This window comes from Vombatus ursinus, unplaced genomic scaffold (assembly GCF_900497805.2).
Source record: "Vombatus ursinus unplaced genomic scaffold, bare-nosed wombat genome assembly UNPS02014909.1, whole genome shotgun sequence".
NCBI lineage: Eukaryota > Metazoa > Chordata > Mammalia > Diprotodontia > Vombatidae > Vombatus > Vombatus ursinus.
Genome location: NW_020954687.1, coordinates 16,390,623 through 16,415,373, shown reverse-complemented (window position 1 = coordinate 16,415,373; position 24,751 = coordinate 16,390,623). Strand labels below are relative to the sequence as shown.

Genomic DNA, 24,751 nt, shown 5'->3' with positions numbered 1-24,751 from the left:
ACTTTTAAGGTATTATGTTCTTCAGTGAACTTTTGTACCTCCTTTTTCCATTTGGCCAGTTCTATATTTTAAGGAGTTCTTCTCTTCAGTGAATTTTTGTATACTTTTTTCCCCCTTTGGCTAATTCTGCCTTTGAAGACATTTTTCTCTTTACTGGATTTTTGTGCCTCTTTTACAATTTGGCCTATTCTGCTTTTTAAGGTGATTTTTTTCTTCAGCATTTTTTGTGCCTCCTTTACCAAGCTGTTGACTCATTTTGATTATTTTCTTACATCACTCTCATTTCTCTTCCCATTTTTTTCCTCTACCTCTCTTACTTGATTTTTGAAATCCTTTTTGAGCTCTTCCATGACCTGAGACTTATTTGTATTTTTCTTTGAGGCTTTGGATACAGGAATTTTGACTTTGTTGCCTTTTTCTCAATGTGTTTTTTTATCTTCCTTGTCACCACAGTACCTTTTTATGGTCAGATTTTTTTCTATTGTCAACTAATTTTCTAGCCTAATTCTTGACTTTTAGACTTATGCTAAAGTGGGATTCTGCTTCCCAAAGTAGAGGGGGCACTGTCTCAAGTTTCAGGTTTTTTGTGCATCTCTTTTCAAAGGTAATTCTGGGGATCTGAAAATTTTGCCTTTTCCAAAGTGGTATGATCTAGGGAGAAATGTGTTTACTACTCTTTGTACTGTGCACTGGTTTGCAAGTGGCCATAAGCACTCTTTATAACCCTAGAACTGTGACTAGGGTCCTTGCTCCCCTATAGGCCACAAGTTCTGCTATGCTAGTGCTCCTTCTCAAAATGGGACCAAGCCCCAGGACTGGGACTCAGGTCCACATGTATAGGCAGGGCAACAGAGTCCTGACCCTGATGCCAGTAAAGACTCCTGTAAATTTCCTTCTGACCCACTGTCTGATCCCCTTACCATCTATGGGCTGACATGTCTGAAATGCACCACTGCTGCCACTGATTCAGTCACCCTGAAACCTGCTCCTGGTTTGCTGGGACTGGGTCTGCACTGGCTTGCCTGGGATGGACTATGTTCTTCTTTCAAAATGGTGTAACGGGCCTTTTCTTGCTGACCTTCTAAGTTGTCTTGGGATGGAAAACTGTTTCTTCCATCTTTTTGTGGATTCTGCTACTCTAGAATTTGTTTAGAGTAATGATACAAAGGTATTTGGAAGGGTTGGGGGGAGAGCTCAGGTGATTCCCTGCCTTTACTCTGCTGTCTTCCTCCATCCAGTTTCAAAGTGAACTTCCTTCTAAAAAGCAATATGAAGGGGCAGCTAGATGGCAGAGTGGATAGAGCACTGGCCCTGAGGTCAGGAGGACCTGAGTTCAAATCTGCCCTCAGACCAAACACTTAATACTTGCTAGCTGTGTGACCCTGGGCAAATCACTTAACCCCAATTGCCTAAAAAAATAAATAAATAAATAAAAAGCAATATGACCATGTCACCCTCCCCCCATTCAATAAAATTCTACAGCTCCCTGTCACCTCCTGGATCAAATGTAAATTTCTATTTTCCTTTTAAAGTTCTTTATAACTTATTCCCTTCTGATCCATCCAGTCTTCTTATACTCTACTCACCTTGGCATATTTGCAATCCACTGACATTGGCCTCCTTGCTGTTCCTTGCACAATCTCCAAATTCTGTGCCTTTTCATTGGCTGTCCCCTAATGTTCATTCTCTCACTCCTTATCTCTACATCCTGACTTCTCTGACTTCCTTCAAATCTCAGTAGAAATCCCACCTTCTTCAAGAAATTATTCTTAATTGCTTTTAAGGCTATTTCCTCCCTCATGAGATAACTGAAAATTCATTCTATATACAGGATTGTGTTGGTAGGTGTATAACAACTGGTTCTCAAAAAATTTCTACAATTTTAAATTTAATCTGCATTATTAAGATTTTCTTTACCATGTTATAAAATCTGGACAACCAATAAAACAAAACAAAGTAAAAATCAAACCATGGTTTGTAGTGTTTGCTGATTTCCAAGGTATAATTACTCATACAAAAAAAAATCACAATCAACTCTCTAGAGCTAGTTTATACCCCTCCCTCTATAACACTTGTTTGTACAAAATTGTTTCTATCTTGTGTCCCGTTAGATTGTGAGCTCCTTGAGGACAGTAATGTTTTGATCTTGCTATTATTAACACTCGACGTTGGGCCTTCCAAGTAGTCAGTAATTATTTAAAGCTTTTTAACTAGGGTATAGTATTAATAACAGTTTATGTATATATAAACTAATTTACAGTAAGAGTTTTTACCTATATTATCTACTTTGATTGTCATGAGAACTTTATAGAAAAGGTTGTACAAGGTCTATTATCCTCTTTTTTTTTTTTTTTTTACAGAAGATGAGATGTTAAGGACCTACCTAAGATCACAAAAGTAGTAGGTAGCAAAATAATACTAAAACTCAAGTCTTCTACCTCAATATACACAATTTTTTTCACTACATCAAAGCTGTCTCACAGCTATTAAACAAGAAAATTAATCAGATTGCTAATTTCCTTATTCAACTGTTTAAACAGTGCTCTGAGGGAATGAATTAAGGGAATGGTAAATTCTTGATATGAAAAAAAGTCTGAAGAATGTTTTAGATCATGAGTTACAGGTCTGGAGTGTAGAACTGATAGGCAGAATAGTAGTGATGGGACCAGAGAAATCACAAGGCAAAATGAGGGCAGTGGGCAACAGAGGAAAAAAAAACCAGTATGTTAGTTTAAAAAACAGGTCTACTGCTGTTAGAATACATTTCTAGAATTAGGAGAAAAATAGTGGACAGGTTGCAGAAAGGTCTAGCATGAAAAGATTGGGTGGGATAGTGGTAGAAAGAGTTCCCACATTGGTGCTCTTCCTGATGCCCAGAACAAGACAAGTAGCTTGGCTGTTTGCCAATTAAGCCCAGTGCAGCAGTAATTTTCACAGCCTTTCCCAGTGGAGTTGGAGATGAAAAGGGATTGCCTGATAGAAAGTAGAAATACAAGAAGTATGTCCTCTGAAAGACAGAGACTATTATAGAGAGATGAATTCTTGCTGAACTTACGGGATAAAAATACGATTTAGTAAAGAACTTGCCCTGACTTGTTAAGTCCCAGAGATGTTAACCATCAGAGTGTAAAATCACTGGGGAATTGTATTAGCAAAAGTCTTACAAAACCTAATTGTGATGACAAAAACAAGAAAACATCGGAAATATTTTGATTGTTAGATAAAGAATAGGGTAAATCTAAGCATATCTGAATTGCTTTGAGATTAAATCTTCATATTACTTTTCAGGCCTTTTTGTTCTGCTTTTGTAAATAAATATATTTCCCCATTACTACCGCTTTCCTTGACTGGAATCCATCATTTGTAAAAGATTAAGAACCTCTTAATTAACCTGGGGAGTAAGTATATATGTATGTGGATAGATAAATAAATGGAAAGATATGTGTGTGCATGTATACACATATATATTTAATAACTGTATTTCAACATAATGGTTTCCTTCTCTTTTACTTTATGTTATACATTTTAAAACATTTTGCCGAGAAGGGGTCCTTAGACATCACCAGATTGCTAAAGGAGCTCATGAGACACAGAGGAAAAGGTTAAGAACCCTTGATTTCACTATCTAAACACAAATATACCTCATTGGTTTTCTCTAGGAAACACTGTTATTGTTATTCCTGGAGGCATTGATTTATTTTTTTAAAAAAGGTAAATTTGTTTATGTAAGTATCAATATTGTTAGGAGCCAGGATGCTAGAAAATGAGAGAAATCCATGTTATATCTTTTTAGATAGGAGAAGAAGAATGAAAAAGCATTTATTAAGTTCTTACTTGAGGCTAAGCAATGTGCTAAGTGCTGAAAAAGAGATATTGAATCTCTAAACCAAAGCAATTCAATTTTCCTTGAAATCTAAATTAAAATCTCAACAAATTCTAAATTACTTTTTAATAAATTGTGTGCAACTTATGCATTATCATGTGTCCCTCTAAAATTGTCCTTTGTGGGCTAAGAATATCAGTTTCTAATGAAATAAGTGAATGAAACTCTTCTTCTATCTTCTATAATCTTCTTCACAAATATTCTTCATTCTGTACCTTTTTGTTTTATTTGGGGAAGGAGTGGGTTGTCTGTGTGTTGTGTTTTGTTTTTGAGACTGGGCCTCACTGGGTCTAGAAGGAAAGTCACCACTTGCCATAAGACTCCTTTACCGATCCCCACAGAAGTTTTAACTCACTTTATTTTTCTGATGGTTTACTCCTCCATAGGCAGGTTGGTGTCCCCCACCACCATCCCATTGTTATGTTGGACTTATTGCAGACACTCAATCAGCTTATGCTCTATTGCAGCTCACAACTCCAGAACTCAGGTAGTTTATGAGTCTCAGTCTTTCCCAGTATCAGAGATCATAGGTATATGTCCCACCATGCCTGTCTAGACATGTTGTTTTGACTTGGAGTTCTGAAGTTATGGCAAGAAAGAGTAAAAACATTCAATCCTGTCTACCTTCCAAGACACATTTAACTAAAACTAAAAATAATATTGTAAAATTATAGTGGGATATTCTGACTTGTAGCTGACATTCAGTTTCACTGTTTTAAAAGGATTTATTGTCTGTTCAAAATGACAAATACTTGATTAATTTTCCTTCTTTATAAATTCTCAGCTGGTGTGATGGTGATGGGAAAGGTGCCTTTGAGGATGAGTGAGTGGAGTTACATAGAGACAAACAGTCTTGAGGGCACCAGGTTAACCCTCTCAATCTGCAGTGAAACTGAGCTTCCCTGGAGACAGTCCAAAAAGATGAAACGTGAAAAAGAAGAAAAAAATCACTGCTTACATGTTCAAAACCAGGAAATGTCCCTGTTTCCAGCTCCTATCCCTAATGTGGTTAGGGGTATTATATACATCCTCCTAGATATACAGGAAGAAAGGCATATGATTATATATGTAATAGATAGGGGCAACTAAATGGTGCAATGCATAAAGTACTGGCCTGGAATCAAAAAGATACAAGTTCAAATCCAGCCTCAGACACTTGCTACTAGCTGTATGACTTTGGACAAGTCACTTAACAGTTTTTATCTCAGTTAACTCATCTGTAAAATAAGGATGATAATAGCACCTGCTTTCCAGGATTGTTGTGAAGATCAATTGAATTAATAATTGTAAAGTGCTTAGAACAGTGACTAACATATACCAGGCTTTTGTAAAAGTTAGCTATTATTAACCATTATTATGGAGGCAGCTAGGTGTCTCAGTAGATAGAGCTCTGGGCTTAGAGTCAGGAAGATGAGTTTAAATCAGACACTTACTAGCTGTGGGACTGCGGCCAAGTCACTTAATCTCTGTTTGCTTTAATACACTGGAGAGAGAAAGGGCAAATCACCCCCTTATCTTTGCTAAGAAAACTCCATGGACAATAAGGTCCATAGGGTCATGAAGAGTCTGACATAACTGAAGGACTAAACAACAACAAAGCTATTATAATATTTTTCCTAGTCTCACCCAGAAGCAGAACAATGGACAGAATTGTCTGTGTTCCAGGGAAGGAGATTTCCCAGTGCATTTGCAGAGAAGTCTGTAGTCAGAAGACAGGGAAAAAGAAAGGTTCAAATGAGGCTTATCGTTAGAGTTGGGCCAGAATCATGAAGTCATTTTTATAGAGTTACAGATTAGTTAAAGGTGACACAAGGTACTCACTTTTTAGTCTGAGTGCTGAACAAAGGCAGGAGAATGGTTTCAAATCAAAAGTATGGCTATTGATAAATCAACCGATAAACCTTTAAGTTCTCACTATACACCAGTCACTGTGCTACAGTTACGAAGAAAAAAATTTAAAAAAAAATAATAGTCCTTGTACTCTAGGAGCTCAGATGCTCTCAGGGGCATAAAGAAGTACATACAAAATAAATATAAGATGACTTGATGAGAACTAGCAGCTGGGAGGAGCTTGAAAGGTTTCATATAAAAGATGTCACTCGAACAAATGTTTGAAGGAAACAAGGGTTTCTAAGAAGGAAAGATAAGATAGAAATACATTATAGGCATGAGGGAAAGGCAGTGCAAAAACATAGAGATGAAATGAAGAGTTGTGTATAAGTAACAGCAAGGCCAATTTGGTAAGATCATCAGAGTTTGAAAAACAATAATAATTATGATTTATATCACTAAGATCTGAAAAGATCTTACAGATGGTCTCTATGTTTGCATCCCATACTTTGCTTCTATTTCTCTGCCAAAAAGTGTGATCTATATACTGAAAATGACTGAACAAATATAGCTTATATTGAGTTGATATCTAAGATAAGTAAGGAGGGCAGCTAGGTGCCCTTGATAAGATTGTCACAAGGCCAGGATGAACTATGCCTTCAGGTACTGAAAGAACTAGAAGATATTATTTTTGAGCTCTTCTCAATAATCCCTGGAAGATAATCAAAAAGAAAAGACCACAAGATTGTTGATGGGCAAATGTTGTTGTGGTTTCAATAAAGGAAAGCGAGGAGAACTATATGTATGAGTGTTTGACTTAAAGTGATGTTTAATAAACATCTGGAAATGAAAATTGTAATCACAAAAACCAGTAAGTATTTATAAAGAACAGATAATGTAAGAGTAAACTTATTTCTTTTCTTTTTTCAACAGTTACTAGATTTGTAGAACATAAAAATTCCTTATGTAGATGTAGTTTTCCTACACATTAGCAAAACATTTGATATACTTGCCTCATGCCACTCTTAGGAAGCAGATTGAGGACTGCAGGCTAGATTCAAGTATGGTTAGGTAGATTCAGATGGATTAAATGATCAGTTTAAAAAAGAAATAATTAATGATTCAGTGTCAACGGGGAAATAGGTATCCAGAGAAAAACTACAGGGATTCATCATTGTTCATATGGGGTTGAACATACATTTATCAAATTTGCAGATGGAATAAAGATGTGAGGATAGTTGGCACACTGGAAGAAAGAATTGGGATTCAAAAACAGCTGGATAAGCTAGAACATTGAGCTGAGTCTAATAAGATTAAATTTATATGGGTTACACTTAGATTAAAAAAAAAGAAACAACCTAGGAAGAACATAATGAGGAAAGCATGGCTAGCTGGAGGAGGAAGAGAAGGAGGAGGAGGAGGAGGAGAAAATGGAAAATATAGTAGACTGCCAACTCCATATGGGGTCAATAGTGTTCAATGGAAGCCCAGAAATCTGATTGAGCTGAGGCTACATTAAGAGAGAGATTGTTTCTAAGACAAGAGAAATGATAGTTGTTCTGTATTTTTCCCTAGATAAACTTCACCCGGAATGTTCTGTTCAGTTCTAGATGATGATTTTTTTTTTATTGGAAGCTCTGCATTTTGGCTATAATTGTCCTGGGGGTTTTCAGGAAGGACAGTGACTAATAGATTTCAATTTTACTTTGACTCTCTGATTCTAAGAGATCTGAACATTCATTCACAATTTGTGGAGTATAATATCTAGACCCTTTTTTTTAGCCATGCTTTCTGACTGTTTATTGATTCTTAAATTATTTCTCCTTGATCTGTGGATGTGCACATATGTATGCATATATATGATAACTAATCTGTTTTTGTTTCATTCTTTTGATTTTGTTTTAATATTTCTTTCTCATGTAATCACATACTTCTATTTTGTCCTTTATAATTTTCAAGAAGTCTGATGCTTGGGTAAGGTTTTGTATTTCTTATTTAAATCTATTAATTGTCTTTCCAAGTCTTTCCTCTTTAGCTCTCATTTCTTTTCAATTTTTTCATTTAGTTTATAAAATAATTTTTCAACTCTTGTTTTATTTCTTCCAGGAATTTTAGTTGAACATGTACTCAAGCTATGCTTTTCATTGAAGTTTTACTTATAGATGTTGTAGGATCATTTTTGAGTTGTTGGTTTGTGTCTTGGGTACCTTTGTCGCCAAAATAGCTCTTTACAATTGGATAAATTTTTGGTAAATCCCTTCACAGTGGACAAATATTCATGGAAACAGATGAATCTCCACAGGATGGAAGTGTCACAGCTTCTGTAACAGATAGTGATTCTGTTCATGTACAGACTCAGACTGGCCAAAATTCTATTCCAACCCTAGCTCAGGTTTCTGTAGCTGGACCAAGCACTGGAAGGGCTCTCCAGCTGCAACTCTAGTGCAATTACCTTCAGGTCAAATTGTACATGTATAGGGAGTGATTTAGACACCACAGCCATCGGTTATCCAGTCATCAAAGATCCAAACTGTTCAGCTACTGGTGACATGCCAACTTACCAGATCCAAACTCCTACTACTGCTTTGCTACAGGGAGTTCTAATGGCAGCCTCTCCAGGAAGTTTGCATAGTAAATGGGAACTAGTGGAAGAGGCAACTTGCAAATGAGAATTAAGACTTGTGAAAAATAGGTAAGCTGCTCGGGAGTGTCGCAGGAAGAAGAAGGAGTTATGTCAAAAGCCTTGAAAATCGTGTGACTGTTTTTGAAAACCGAAACAAGACTCTCATAGAGGACTCAATGATCTCGAAGATCTTTATTGCTGTAAAGCATAGTAACTGTCTCTGACTTGGACCTTGTTTACTGTGAACTCTAATCAAGGCATGAGATGCAGCAGTTCTACAAATTGCCAGGTGGACTTGTGGAAGGGACACTTGTGACCCTTGGGAATCCAGTTTGGCTTAGTATTTGAAACTGAATAGGGAGTGTTGTTTCAAAATTTGGAACACAACCATGATCACAAGCTTTTTTCAATCTGTTTGTCAATAGCATGCAAATGGGTTTTTGTTTGCCCTTTTTGCTTCTGCTTTTTGCAGGGAAGCTGCTAAAGAATATCGACGTCAAAAGACAGAATATGTAAAATGTCTGGACAGTCATGTTGCAGTGCTGTAAGCTCAGAAGAAGAAGCTTATACAGGAACTTGAAACCTTGAAAGACATTTGCTCTCCTGAAACAGATTAGTAGAAATATTTACACTATGAACTGATTACAACATGTGCAGTTGCTTTTGAAGGCAATATAATATATAGCCAGCATGGAAAAAAAATCTAAAGAGCAGTTCATGCTGGAGACCCACAAGTTTTCAGTTGTACCAAAGTAGTTTGTTCCAGGGCAAAGTCTGATTTCTGATCTCCTAATCTAAGCTTTGCAAGTTTCTGACCCAAGTCTCTGTCTGAGCAACACAGCTATGGGCTTGTCTCTGGGTAGTATGCCAATAGCCTACTACTGGATACAACCAACATCAACTTGTTGGAAGACTATGCATATTCAAAGTAACAGAACTGCAGGTTTCCCCCTAGTCTGAGCAACCTTGCACATGTTATTCAATTGCAGGCTTAAGACTGGTTTGGGGGCTAGATGTGAGACATCACTCTCCTCCCAGGTTTGGAGCCACATAGCTACTATCGGTTTTTATTCCTACCCCTTACCCAGAGCAGAGCCTCAAACCATTGTCTGTTTTTTGTTTGTTTGTTTGTTTTGTTTTGTTTTATTTGTCTTTGTTTTGTTTTGCCCTGGTTTGCCTAGATACAGGTTCCTTCCTAGATCTGAGACCCAGCTTTTGGACATTAGCAGCAGAATTGCCATCTATTCCTGCTCCCTACAAAGAATCAGGCCTCTCTTGGATGGATTTAGGATTTCATGCCTTCTGTATAACCTCAAGCCTCAGTTTAGAAGCTGGGATGGAAGGCTCCAGTAAGAGCAACAGTAACACTAGACCTTATCTCCAGTGTTTGAAGACCTGTGTCTGTTTATCTCTGTCGATCTGGGCTGGAAAAATGACTTGCTATGAATTTTTTTTTTAATTTCCTGCCACCTTTTGTAGGACTTTGTGGAACATTGGTGGGGGCAAGCTGATCTATACTGATTACGCTTACTCTGCCACATTAGCTTGTGACCTTAATGCTGCATTTTGGGATTGGCATTGATAGATAGGAGACTGTACGTAGAAGGACAACCAGGGTGATAGACCTTGATTCTATGCGATATGGAAATCAGTGGACTGAACTGGATATATTTGGCCTGGAGAAGAGAAAACATCAAGGGAACATGATGCTTGCTTTCAAATTCCAGGAGTAAAGAAGGAAGTCTTCAAGCAAAGGCCCAAGTGTTTGCTTTACAGAATCATGGAGTTTCAGAGTTGGAAGGTACTTCAGTGACCATATATTCCATCCCACATACAAAAATAAATAAATAAATAATCAACACTTCAGTATATCTAAAAAAAATGTTCATTTAGCCTCGACTTGAAGACCGTCAATTATAGAGAACTCAGTTTATTCCAAGGCAGCTCATTTCACTTTTGAATAGCTCTAATTGTTAGAAATGTTTCCTGATGTCAAAACTAAATTTGCTCATTTGCAACTTCCACCCATTTTCTTTAATACTTCATGAAAGCTATTTGGGTCCTTCACAGCTTTCTCTTTTAGAGTTTACATATCACCAGTTTCTTCAGGTGTTTCACTATTCTAGTGATTCATCTTTGACTGTTTCACAGCTTAGTGATATCATTCCAATGAATATGACAACCCAAATACTTCACATGTGATCTAAACAAGGCAGAGCAAAGCAGGGTTATCACCTTTTTCCAAGAAGATATTCCTCATTTGATGTAGTTCGAGATTACATTGGTTTTCTTATCTGCAGTATTGCGCAAAGACTCAAATCAAACTTGTAGCCCACTTAAACCTCAGATCACTTTCAGATGAGCTTCTCCACCTTTTACTTGTGAAGCAGATTTATTAAACTCATGAATAAGAGTTTATATTTCTCCCTAGTGAACTTCATTTTGGCACTTACTTCCCAAGATTATAGTGAGATCAAATAAGGTATTTATCATAAAGCACTTACCACAGGGCATTCCCCATCATCATCATCATCATCAGTATCATCAAATATTCAAATGACTTCATAATCTCTTTGATTTGAAAGTTTGCTGCAATGACACAGGTTGCAACCCATCTATTGTTCATTTCCTCTAAGTTCACCACATAGGGTCTACCAAGTATCCTGGAGGTCTGGAGATCTTCTGCCCTTTTCCCTAAAATTGTGAGGGTAACATTAAAACATTCTGGGGATCTACTTATCACCTTTTGTACTTGCCACATGACCAACTCATCTTCTCTTTCTATCTATCTATCATCTTTTTCTTCCCTGATAATATCTTTTATTCCTGTACTACTTTGAAGCCCCTTATTGGTTATATAAAACATAGTCATCATTTCTTTATCTGTTCCCTTTTGTGTGGTATTCAAAAAGTCAATTATATGAATCAAATATTAGTTCAATACTATAATTATAAATAAAATGACAATTACCAGATCCCTTATTATACCTGATAATAATTAGTTTTACATTTTATAACTATAGCTAAAGACAATAAAAAACCCACAAATAGCTCAAAACTAAAAGGTTTAAATTATTTAAGCCTTTCATATATAACTCTCCCAACTGCTATCCATATTTTTGTATTTAATGAAAACTCTTATATAGTTCATACTGAAAAGCCAATTTCATAGGGAATTATCTTCATATTTTTAAATATCAATAAATGTTTGAAATTTAAAATGTGTGCATTCATTTTTTCTGCATCTGACAATAAATTAGTGTCCTAATGACATACAGCATTTTGGAAAAATGAACAGATGGTCATTAAAAAAGTCATCCACAATAAATAATAAGTTATGGTAGCAAAAATGCCCAGAAGCCAACAGATATTAACTTCAGGATCATTTTCATCAGATTGTGCAATTCATTTTCTAATGTTCTTAAGATGCTTTATCAACATTCATTTTTATTTATTATAAAACATCACTGACTGTAAAAATCACAAAAAATAGATTTGTAATACTTCACTCATCAATTTTTCAAAATATTAACTGATGACCAAATGTGCAATTAATGATTTTTTAAAAAAATAATGCAATTTAAAATGTTGTTCAAATGAGATAAGAAGGTTAATAAATAAGAGGTATATCTTTTAAAAGCATATGTTAAAATGTTATATTATATTTGTCAGTAGTATATTGAAATGGCATGAAAATTAAAAAGATACTTTGAAATTCCCACCTGTATATAGAATTTGATATCCATATAGCACTATTAAAAAACTCAAAACTTTTTACATATTTGACCAACAGGTGGCATTGATAGCCAGTTACCCAACCTAGTTTAGCTCTGAGCATCTGAAGCTTGGGGAATCCAGTGCTCACCTTATTTTTTTTCTGCATGCATAACTGTGAAGATATGTTGAACTCTATATAGTACTCAGTCAAGGACTTTTCATTCCTCAGCTTAGCCTCTCTCTGCTGTTCAGCATTCTTTCATTGATAAAGCATGAATTTCAGGATTTACCAAATCAAAAGTCAGCTTTCCTGTCCCCCAGCATTGATGAACCCAACCTTGCTTCTGATCTTCACATGATATTTGCATAATGGATCTAACTCCATAGAAGTAGACAAAGACTTCATAGAAGTAGAAGGATATTACATATAGTATTTTTTCTTTCTTTTCTTTTTTTTCAGTTTCTCCACAGATTTATGGATTCTTGCAATTAGCCATGGTACTCAGAAAGCAAAGCAAATTCTTAACCCTTTCTGAGGCAACAGTAATATAGAAAGGGGGGAGGAGTATGAGGAAAAGGCCTTTCTAGAAGTTTCTTTTTTTCATTCTAAGTGAACATAAACACATCAAAAATGCTGAGATAAGAATCATGACAGCCCTAGGTTGTTGTAAAAGTTTGTCACTAGCCAGCAGAAGTTTTTAACAGTTAATTGGCCAACTGAACTACTAAGAGTCTGACTTCTCACCCTTCACCCCACCACAAAAAGAAAGAAAGAAAAATAAATCAAATTGACCAACACAAAAGTCCGTAACTTAACATCAGCATTACTTAACTTGCAGCATTCAGATTTGTACTGTTCAGGCTTCCTACATGACAGCAAAATTCAACAAATACAAAAAAAGATGTTAAATCCAAGGAGCCTCATATAATCTCATGCAAGAAATTTAAATTGGCCACTTCTGCCTCCTTATAGGTTGGAATACTTTACCTAAACTAAAAATATGATGATATGTGATATGAATTGAATTTCAAGTGTTTTTTTTAATTGATCCAATTGAGTTAAATGAAAAACAACTTTACTTTTGAAAAAACCCAAACCTTTAAGAATGTTAGTTTCCCATCCATGATGCTCTAAGTTTCTCTATAATCAGAGATCACAATGATGTTAAGACAGGAATTCAAGATTCTCACATGCCTCTCAGATCCTAATCATGACTTTTATTTGTTTTTTGCCTTGTATTTCTGTAAAAAATTTGAAAACTAAAATTAGGAGCCCACTAGCATACTGGTACCACACACACAGAGGTACAGTTTCTCATTTTTCCCAGTGTAAAACTCTAGCACCCAGAGAGTCCCAACTCATTTTACAATTTCAGTTACTTTAAGTATGGAAGATTCTTATGTGGTTTACTCTTGCTCTGTGCTTCACTTGACTAGGAAGGAAGAAGTTACAAAACCATTGTGATAAAACAAATTTGAAAAAGATCTTCCTAAAAGTTCATGGTTTGCCTGCTGGCAGTGCAGGTGGTTATGACCAGATGTCAATACATTCTTATTTTAGAGGTGAAGCCCATTTGGATTATGGTAAGGGTAACTCTCAGGAATCAGGAGTCATGATTGTATGAGTACATCTTCTGATTTTGTTTTATATCCTCAACTACTTCATGAAGTAATTCTTACAGAATTACAGGTTATAGGATCCTACCATCTTTTTTCCTGTGCCTTTTGAAATCTATCCTTCAAATATCTAGTGCATAACAGACTATGCCCGGCTTCCTTCTCTTTTTTTTTTTAATTAAAAGTTATAAGATAGAGTATTTACTTCTCACCAAAGGTTCTAATTATTTCTTCAGTCACCATGTGTTTCCTACTGGTGAATAATAGTTGTTCCCTTTGTAGCTTCTTTCATCTTTTAAAGGAAGAAATTGTCATTAAGTACTTCTAAGAAATCATTAGCTCCTCTGGTAATTATTATCTTTTTCCTTTAGATTTGAAGCTCTTTTCCTCTGATTTAAAAGGCATCAAGCAAATACATTATTTAATAACTCTTGTTAGATAAATCTTTTCTGACATTTTAAGCTGTGATCAGATATCCTATATCTCATTCTCAGAAATCAACCTCTTGACCAGTTCTTCCTTAACAGTTCAGCCTTTCTCTTCTGTAATCTTCAAATTCCATCAGCAACAGTGTTGAAAATACCACCTATGAACCCTGTGATCTTCAATGTCTTGCCAAGGATTTTATAATGTTTAGTAATGCTTCCTAGATCCCTTCAGGCAATATTGTTTGTGATGTCACATTAATCATCAACATGAGACTAAGGTCATGAAGCTTGTCAAATTTGGACATATTCTGTTATACATTTCCAAGGAAGATGACAGATTATCCTTATAATCTCTCCCTTGACATGTTCATCCATTCCTATGACTACCACTATCCCTCTATTTCCCAAGCTATATGTCCAATATTGACTAGTCTCCAAAAGTCCAGACCCTCATTTCTGACTACTAGATATCTCTATCTGGAAGTAAAATACAACAAAATTTCAAACTCAACAAGACAAAAGACAAATTAATAACTTCCTTAAAAAATCTAGTCTCCCTTCTGATTTTCAGTTCAACATGCAGATATTAAATATTTATTACTGGCAAGAGATTGTACTAGAAATTAGAGATATACATATAAAAACAAAAGAATTCCTACTTTCATGGAGCTTACATTGTAAATGAATCGGGGATATGGAATGTATAGATATGCAAATACAAGATACATACAAAATAATTACCAAGTGATTTTGTGGGATTCATGAAGAGAGACTAATAACAATTAGGGTGATCAAGGAGAGGTCTCAAGTAAGAAGTATTACTTGAGCTAAGGTTTCAAACAAATTAAAAATTCCAAGAAGTAAAGGTGAAGAAAAATAACATCTTTTGAGGTGGCTAAGATTTGGAAATTGAGGGGATATCCATCAATTGGGAAATGGCTGAACAAACTAGTATATGATTTTGGTGGACTAGATGTGACAAACAGGACAATTTCAGAAGAAAAAAATGCCTGGAAAGATTTACATGAACTGATGCAAAGTGAAGTGAACAGAACCAGGAGAATGTTGTTCACAGTAACAGCAATATTGTATGTTGAAGAATTGTAAATGAGTTAGCAATTTTCGGCGATGAAATGATCCAAGACAATCCCAAAGAACTCATGATGAAGCTTATTGATAAGTAAATATTGTCTAGAGAGTAGAATGTGTAAAGGGGAGTAGCATAGAGTAAGTCTGAAAAAAAAGTTGAAACCAGTTTGTGAAGGACTTTAAATGACAGAGGAAATTGAATTTTATCCTAAAGGAAATAGGGAGCCATTGAAATTCTTAAGCAGGGAGTGAGGTCATTCTAATATTTTAGGAATATCAGTTTGGTGGCTATGAAGAAGATGAATTAAATAGGGGAAACTTGAGGGCAAGAGACCAAGTAGGAGGCTATTACAAGAGTGTGGGCAAGAATTGATGAAGGGATAAACTAGACTGATAGATGTGTAAGTGAAGAGAAGACATATGTGAATGGCGTTCTGGAAGAAAAATCATTAAGACTCAGAAATCTATTAGATATGAGAAGTGAGAGAAAGTGAAGAGTCAAAGATAACACTGATGTTGCAAACCTGAAAAGTCACTGAAATGATTGCAATGCCTATAAAATAAAGAGGGAAAATAGGAAATAGAGTGGATTTTGGCAGGAAGATAATGAATTCTATTTTGTACAATTGGAGTATGAGATTTCTATGGAACATCCAGACTGAAATGTCAAGCAAACAGATAATGATGTGGAATTGAAGTTCAGGGTTATAAGATTACATATTGAAACCTGGAAGATACCTTCAAAGTAATATAATCTATTTTTTTTCTTTTAACAAATGAGAAAAATGAAAGTCAGAGAGATGAACTTGTCCAAAATAACAAAAGTCAGAGGCTGGATTTGAACCCAGGTCTTCTAACTTCAAATCCATTGATGTTTCATTTCTATCAAGTAGGAGAAAAATGAAGATTGGAGAAGTAGATTGGGAACATATAGATTGTCTTCATAGAGATGATAATTAAACCTATAGCCTCTGAGGAGATTACTAAGGAAGACTATATATAGAGAGGAAAGTCCATGATATATACTTGGGAGACATTTACCATTAGGGAGAAAGAATATGATTATGATCCAAGAAAGAGACACTAAGAAGGAATAGTCAGAAGGGTAGAAAAAGAACCAAGACAGAACTGTGTTAGGAAATTCTAAGACAGGAGAGTCAAACCCCACTTATCAAGTGTCATATAATTTAGAAAGGGGAAGGACAAAAATCAGTGTTCCTCAATTTCATCCATGCACTCCTCTAGGTTTGAGGGTTAAGAGATATGTAAAGGGCATTCTCCAGTTTTTTGATGAAGCATTTGAATTCATCTTGTTTATAACATTGTTTCTAATAAATTTGCACTTAAAAGATTCATGTTTTGGTGTTCATTATAGCTTTTATTAATTGAATAAACAAATACTTATTAAGCATTAACTATGTGCATTTAAGTACAGGGGGGTTATAGATGAGGAAGTACTCAAAAAATTTCTATTCTAATAGGAAATTTCACTTTTACGCACACAAAAATAAAAAAGCATCAAATAATAATTATGAAGAATGCTAAAAATGAAGGCCTAAGTGAGGTTAGAATAGGGAAAAGTCACTTCCATCTGACATATTAAAGTAAGTTTTTATGTAGTATTATACTCAAAAATTCAAATGGGTCAATGATCATAGATTTCCGAGTTCCTTCTATTGATAGAGATTGTAATGCATCTGTTCCTATCATCCTATACTACGTATGTCCTTTAAGATGTTAGCCATAAGGACTCCAGGAAATATGCTAGAGGATTTCCTTATTTTCTTCTGACCTCGAAAAATTGTAGGTGTAGCCTTTTATCTGTCCACCTATTGTCTCTCACCCCTCTCTACATGTTCAGACCATCTTCCTTTCCCTTTACATAATGATTTAATAACATTGTTTACTGCTCTTCTCCAAAGTTCTACATTGGTTATATGTGGCAGCCTATATAGCATAACAAAAACTATCTGTCTCACATGGAGACTACTACTATTATTTAGACTTTAGCACAAATGTTTGTTAAATTAGTTAATAAGAAATCAGTAGCACAGTCAATGATTTCTTTCAGCAAAAAGCCCACAGGAAATAGGGCTATTTTTTTTGGGTGGGGAGGGGTTTGAGGATGGGGAGAGTTCATCAGCAAAGCCAGAAATGCAGAAAAATAAAATTAATCTTTTTCCAATGCAAAATCAGCTAGGCACACATGTAGCCTGCAGTGTTCCATGGTCTGAGGAAATGAGAATGGATGGCTCTACCACAAATTCCTAGCATTATCCTATACTCATGGAATGGGCCTTGAAAGGAAAACAAATACAAGAGAGAGAAATTAAAGGCATAAAGAAAGGTTTTAAAAAGAAGATAAAATTATCCCTATATGTTGACTGTGATAGTTTCTTAAAAAAAAAAAAACAAAATTTAGGTAATCTGCGAAGGTATTGAGATAATAAGTTCACCAAAATTGCAAGTTACAAAATAAACAACAAAAACCAGTAGCATTCTACATAATAATAATAAAATCCAAGACTTAACAATACAAATAAAAAAAATTGCAAATAGCTACAAATGTTTAGATATTTGGCAATCAATCTAACAAAGCAAACAAAATATCGGTATGGATTCAAGTATATTTTTAAAAATATTTTAATTGCTTAAGGATTATTTAGTGCTCATGGTTGAATTATATCAATATAATAAAAATGGCAATACTACCAAAATGAATTTACAGTTTTAATATCATACCGATTAAAGAGGTACTTTACAGTACTTAACTTTTTTAAAAGGAAACCATCTTGGAATCAGCAAATAAGGATAGTCATTTCTTTTTTATTTTACCTATCTTTATTACTTTTATTTATTTCTCTTGTTTCATTGCTATTACTAGCATTTCTAGAACAATATCAAATAACAGCGGGAGAGAGTGAGCAACTCTGCTTTATTTATTGGGAAATCTTTTAATGTATTCTATTGCCTAGGATGTTTTCTTTGATATTTAGATAGATTTTTTTTCCCCCTGATAATAAGATATTCCTCCATTTCTATACTTTATAGAGTTTTTAGTGTAAATGACTGTTGTATTTGGTCAAACTCTTTTTCATCTTCTTAATAATGTGTTTTTTTATTTTTAATATAATTTTGCTTTTAAAATAATTATATTGTTTTCCTAATGTTAAACCATCCTTACATTCCTGATATAAATCTGATTTTTCACAATAGATGATGTCTTGGATGAATATGAAAGGGGTGATATTATAATCCTTGCCAACATCCAGGTTAGGCTAGTTTTTCTAGTAAAAGTTATTAAAAACCTATTTGGAGACTTGTTTATTTTCCTCATTGTTTGAGTACAAAACAGACAAGCAGAGTTATAGGGAGTGTTCAGATGCTTTCCAGGTGCATTATGATAGTAGCTTCTCACAGCTGAATCGACTGAATGACTTCTGACTTCTCAATGCCTAGGAAGGTGTGGGTTAGAAAGGTGATTCAGACCTATTCTAACACAATGGTGTTGAGGTTCTTTGTTTCTTTGCTTTTTATCAAGATTATATTTTTCAGGGACAGGTAGGTAGTCCAGTGGATAGAACACTGGTCCTGGAGTCAGGAGGACCTTAGTGCAAATCTGGTCTCAGTCACTTTATATTAACTATTTCCTATTTTTCTTCCTTTCAACTCCTGCTTTTAAGATATTTGGTTTCCTCTTGAATCATTTGAGAATATCTTTCAGTAATTTCATTTCTTGAGAATTCACATAGTCCTCTTCCTCATCAGGTTTTGGTTCAATATCTTTTGTCTTACAATATTTAGAGATATTTGGATTTCTTTATATTTCTTGGTGGCCATATTCTTTTAATATACTCCCTATGAATGTGTATATAAATATATACCACACACACACACACACACACACACGCACATCCTTGTCCCCAAATTTTCAGTGAATTTTCTTCTACTTCATATATTAATTTTAATCTTTTCTCCCTTATATTCTCCTATCATTAATTTTCTGACAGCTTCCCCTTTGATATTAGTTCATCCAAAGTTTCAAAGCTATTTCAATTTCCTCCCACATTTGTGAATTCACTTTTTTTTTTTATCATCCTCGTTCCTTGTCACATGTGACTTCTTGGAAGAGAGAATTGGACTCAACTAGATGGCAGTCCCCTTTTCTTCAGGCATGCTACTGCCCCACATATGCGTTCCTACCCTTTCCAGTTTCCTCTGTGGTTTCCTCACTTAGTGTTGTGTACCTTTGTGCTGTACCATGCTGAGCACGTTCTACTTTATCGAACCTCCCCCACTAGCACCACTTTTACAAATAGGTGGGGAGAATTGAAGTCTGCTATTCTTCCCACAGGAGGGGGCCCAGAAGTGTGTGTTTTCAGAATCTGCAACATCAGCAAGGAAATAGCTAAATGGATTCTAGATCATAAGCTAGTGGCATGGGTTTTGTCGCTCTGACAAATTGTTCCTGGGTCAGAGAAAGTGTGCTGAGTGAGAGTTTAAAGGATTGAGGACTAGCTTTATGCTATAAACTCATTAGATTGTTACCTTGTTAGCTTCATGGTTTCTTAGCCTGCAGAGAAAGGTGCACTCGTTTTAATTGCTGCACATAATTTGTATTTTGGGGAGTTTTGAGAGTTTTTGAAGATTGAACAAAATATCTAGTTCTCCATTTTATTGGTCATCTGATTTGTCCAATAGCATTTTATCAATAATAAGAAGACATGAAAAAGGTAAGGTCAATGTGTGTAAGTGGAATAACAGTGAGTCATTCAGGTATTTAGAGTAAAGGATAAAAATGTTCAGTCCAACTGTTATTATGCACTCATATTAAAGAACCAAAGGAAGATATTCAGTGTATCTTGTGCATCCTCTATTTAGCATTTATAGGAACTGCATATGATAAGTCAGGGAAGGGATTCTATTTGTACTGATGGAAATAATGTCCAAACAAGGCCCCAGATTCATTCGTTAGATTAGAAGCTTTAGACAGGGAGGAGAGGGGGAGTAACATATCCCCTGCACTGCTTCTATCACATCATAGTCATTGTGAGCTCAGTGAGCACAGTCTGTGCCATGATATGCCAACACACAGGGAGTCAAGCAATACCACTTGACATTTCCCCTTTTCCTTAGTTTCATGACTATCACCTAGAAGAGGGGTAAATAACGATGCTTGTCCCCAGGGTGTATCAGTGCAACCAGCCCATCATTTGATAACAAATAAAGATGATAATGCCACATTACATCCTCATTAGCATCTGTATCTAAAACATATTAAAAACAAACAATAAACTTTTGAAATTTTAATTATTTAAATAATATATCCAAATAGTCATATATATGTATGTATGTATATATACATATATAAAAACATGCATATGCAAAATTTATGTATGCATATGTGTGTATGTCTTCCTTTGAAACTGGATTCATTTTCCACTCAAAGACAAATCATAGATGTTTTGATCATCTGATATGTAATCTGGGCCACTGAGAAAATATTACCATAATATCACTAATTTGTTTTGCTCCCTATTTATAGAAAGAGCAATGTAATGACTGTTGAACATATTCACTCAACTCCATCTTGTGAAAGTTTGATCCTTCATAAACTAACATCCTTCTAGAGTTACTGCTTCAGTTATCAACTTCCCAGTATTTACATTATACATCTTTATCTTCAGGGGTTTTTCAATGTCATAAAAAAGGTGCTGTAAGTGGAACTTTAAAGGTCACTGTTTGGAAAGTCTTAAGAAAACCATTAAAAAGTATATGAACGAGTTCGAAGTACTAGGATTTCATCATTGAGAAAGGCTTTTAATTTAATTATAAATAGAAATCACCTAAATAAAATAAATGTAGTTCAATATTCTGATTGTACCTTTGGGGTAGTAAATGGCTTTTCCCAAATTGTGGAATAAAGTCCAACATATTAAGTAATAATGAAGATGTTATTACTGAAGTAGCAAATAAAGCACCTATTTTAATTACTCTCAGATGCTGAATATTCTTCATCAAATCATGCAATTTTATAGTAACAAAAAAACTTTGAAATCATCCAATCTTACCTCTTCATTTTAGAGGTGAGGACACCAAGCCCCAGGGAATTGAAGTGATTTGTCACTTTTGAATGTTGGGAAAGGCAGAGACTCAAGATGGATGATTCAAAAACTTCCCCTCCTTTTTGGAGGGAGTACAGGACATATTCCCAGGGAATGCTGGAAATCTATTTCAACTTACATGTTAAACCTTGAGGGAATGATAATCTTTGTGACACTTTCCATCTGCAGTTGTTCTTAATTTTGACTCCAGGGAACATGGTGCTCCTTCCAAGAAAAGCTAATCACTTCTAATCTTGTTATGATGTATTGGATACCCAGCACTTTCCCAACCTCCTTCAGCCACCTCTCTTTTCTGATTAGGGGCTGAAATACTTAACTCTTCCCAAAGCTTTCTTTTATAGTGAGTAGGGATTGGACTTCCAGCTCCTTTCACTTTCTATCTGCAGCTCTGCTTGTTTTCAACTCCAAGGAACAAGAACAGCATGTCCCCATGATTGGTATCCCCTAGTATCTCCTTGCCTGATCCAGCTATCTTTTGTGTGTTATCTTTTCCCATTAGTTGTAAGCTCCTTGAGGACAGAGACTTTCTTATCTGTATCTACCATACCTGGTATGTAGTAAGCACTTAATACATGTTTGTTGAATTGAATTGACAGCAGTTATTCCTCCTATCTTAAAAAAAAAAATCTTCAAAAAAAAAAAAAACTGCCCTGTTGAAAATAGTGATTTTGTCTATTTAGTTAACCTCATTGATCACTTCATCCCTATGGAAAGGGAAATGAATGCATGAAGGTGTTGTTCCTCTGATATATCTTTAAGATTTTTCAAATATTTGATACATAATGACATTTAAATGATGATCCAGACCTGTGATTTCCTTGGTTTGAAGAATTCTCAGAGTGGAAAACCTTTTGATGATTAGCATATAAGTGTAACCTAAAGTCACAGAAAGTTTCCCAGGATATTCAAATGAGTATGGCTACAAATATATGTTTCTAATTGCTCTCAGTCTTGATTTGTTCATTTTCTAAGTATAATACTCAGACAAATCAAGGATAATAATCCCATCTGCTAAATCTATATGCTATTACCCAAACTTTTCATCATCACAGGCCATCTTTTTGTCCACACATTTCAATTATCACTCATTACTCACATAAAGGCTAATAAAAAACAAAATTCTAGTGATAAGTATAATCATTGCTTACCTATAATTACTCCAGAAAAACATAGTTCCACATGTAAAACCTCTGAAGATTAAACAGATGTCTCTTAAACTATGTTGTATCATCACAACCTATTTTTGAATGAGAAAATGGTGTCTTACCATGGCTTCAGAAAACTTTACCAGAAAAAAATACATATATATTAGAGACCAATTAACCATATCTTTTCTTTTTTTTTCAAATCTGAAATGCTTCCCCCCCTCCAATCTATAGAACTGCATGCAGTAAAATTAAGGGATTTTAAAGGCATCAAATTGTAGGCACAATCTCTGGTGTCAAGAGATGTAGGTTTAAATATGCATCTGACACTTTCAACCTGTGGGTCCTTGTATGATTCACTTTTCCTCCCTGGGCATCAGCTTTCTTACCTGAAAAAAATTAGGGAGTTTGGAATAGCTGGCCTTTGCAAAAGCTTCTATGTCCAAATCTTTGATTCTATCATCCTAAAGTTGTCTCTAGGATAAGACATGTGGATGAAGTGTGTCTTTGAAAACATATAACTGATAATTGTATCATCAGCAGTATTCTCTGAGCTATGGTTAAAAGTCAGAAACAAGTCATTCTATGTGAGTGAAAGAATTTTTGCAGTCAAAGGATTAGGAGTAAAAATTCTTCATTCTATAGTCAAGTCAAATCAAGTCAACAAGCATCTATTAAGCACTTACTGAGTTTCTGGCACTGTGCTAAGTGCTGAGGAATATAAATAGAAGCAAAAATGTAGACATTCTGTCCCCTAAGGAGAAGAAAACAGATAAAAGAAAACTGAAAAGCAAGGTGGTGGGGGAAGAAGGACAAATGTTTATGTAGATCTTGAAGGGTTAAATCAGGTTGAAGTTTAGAGAGACATAAAAGGAACATGAATCCCAAATCTTTTTTTTCCTCCCTTCTACCATCAAAGTACCCCTAGAACAGCAAAGATTAATAGAAACTGACTTTTGCACTCCCTATCACATGTTTTTAAGAACATTGAAAGAACTAGGTAGCTAGAGAACAGTAAGAAGTGGTTATTTAAAAAACAAAAAAATTAAAATGTTTTTGCATAGATCTGAAAGGCAATATGTACACTCCAGCACTGATTCTGTCATTAACTAGTCTTATACCCTCATCTGAACTGCAAAGTACTTTGTCATAGAAAAATTGAAAAAGAAGTCATCATAGATTTACATGTACTTACGAAGCCTTAGATGATAGCTAGACCTGGTCCCTCATTTGTAAGATGAAGAAAATGAGGCCCAGGGAGATTAAGTGATGTTCCAAAGGTCACATAGGTAAACACAGAGAAGAGATTTAAATTCAGGTTCTCTTACTCTTTCAACAATACAGTGCTGCCCAAGCAACACCTGTCTTACTACTTCTTAAGACCGTAGTAAGAATAAGATCACCAAATCACTGATCAAGAAGGGATTTAGAGCTACTCTAGTCTAACTTGTTCATTGAATAAGTGAGGAAATGGAGGCATACAGCTCTATGAACTAGCATGGTTCTTTCTGGCTACTCTGCTCTGATTCTGAGAAAACTAACAAAATAGGATCATAGAATCTTAGAGACAGAAATGATTGTGGTATAGTGAAATGACTCCCAGGTTTGTCATTCACTAAGCCATTTTACTTAGCATTTCTGAGTCTCAGTTTCATCATCTATAAAAGAGGGTTGATGATGATGATGATGAAGAAAATAATGACAATTATAATAATGATGATAATAATAGGTTACATATATATAAGGAACTTTAAAGTCTGCAAAGCACTTTACAAAATTATATCAATTAACCTTCACAGCCCTATAAGGTAGAACTATTATCCCCATATTACTGATGAGGAAACTGCAGTGGGAAAAAGTTAAGTAACTTGCTCAGGGTCACATAGCTATTACATGAGTAATGCAGAATCTGAAGTTACTTCTTCCTTAATTCTTGTACTTTCCACCTCACTGTGTTGGTGCAAGAAAAATACCCTAAAAATCTGTGTTGCTTATTGCTCATGAAGATGATGATGATGATGATGATGATGATGATGACGATGATGAAGTTGTTTGCGAGGCTTTATGAAAGGAGAGTTATATAGTGACTAGAGTCAGGAAGACTGAGCCAACGATACAAATTCCCTATGTGACCCCAGACAACTCACTTAGTGCCTGCAAGCAAGATGCTAATATGCAAAAGCTGAGTTTCTTCATTTGGATTTCCCTATACTATTGAAATTATAGTTCTAGAGAGAAATAAATAAATAAAAAGTCCAGTCCTGCCATTCTACGTATTCCATTTCTCTGAAAAT

General features: G+C 35.1%; 1 pseudogene; it reads left to right on the top strand.

Moving 5' to 3' along the window:
* The first annotated feature begins 8,253 nt into the window (after positions 1–8,253).
* LOC114029113 lies at positions 8,254–8,953 on the top strand (annotated as a pseudogene).
* Positions 8,954–24,751: the final 15,798 nt, after the last annotated feature.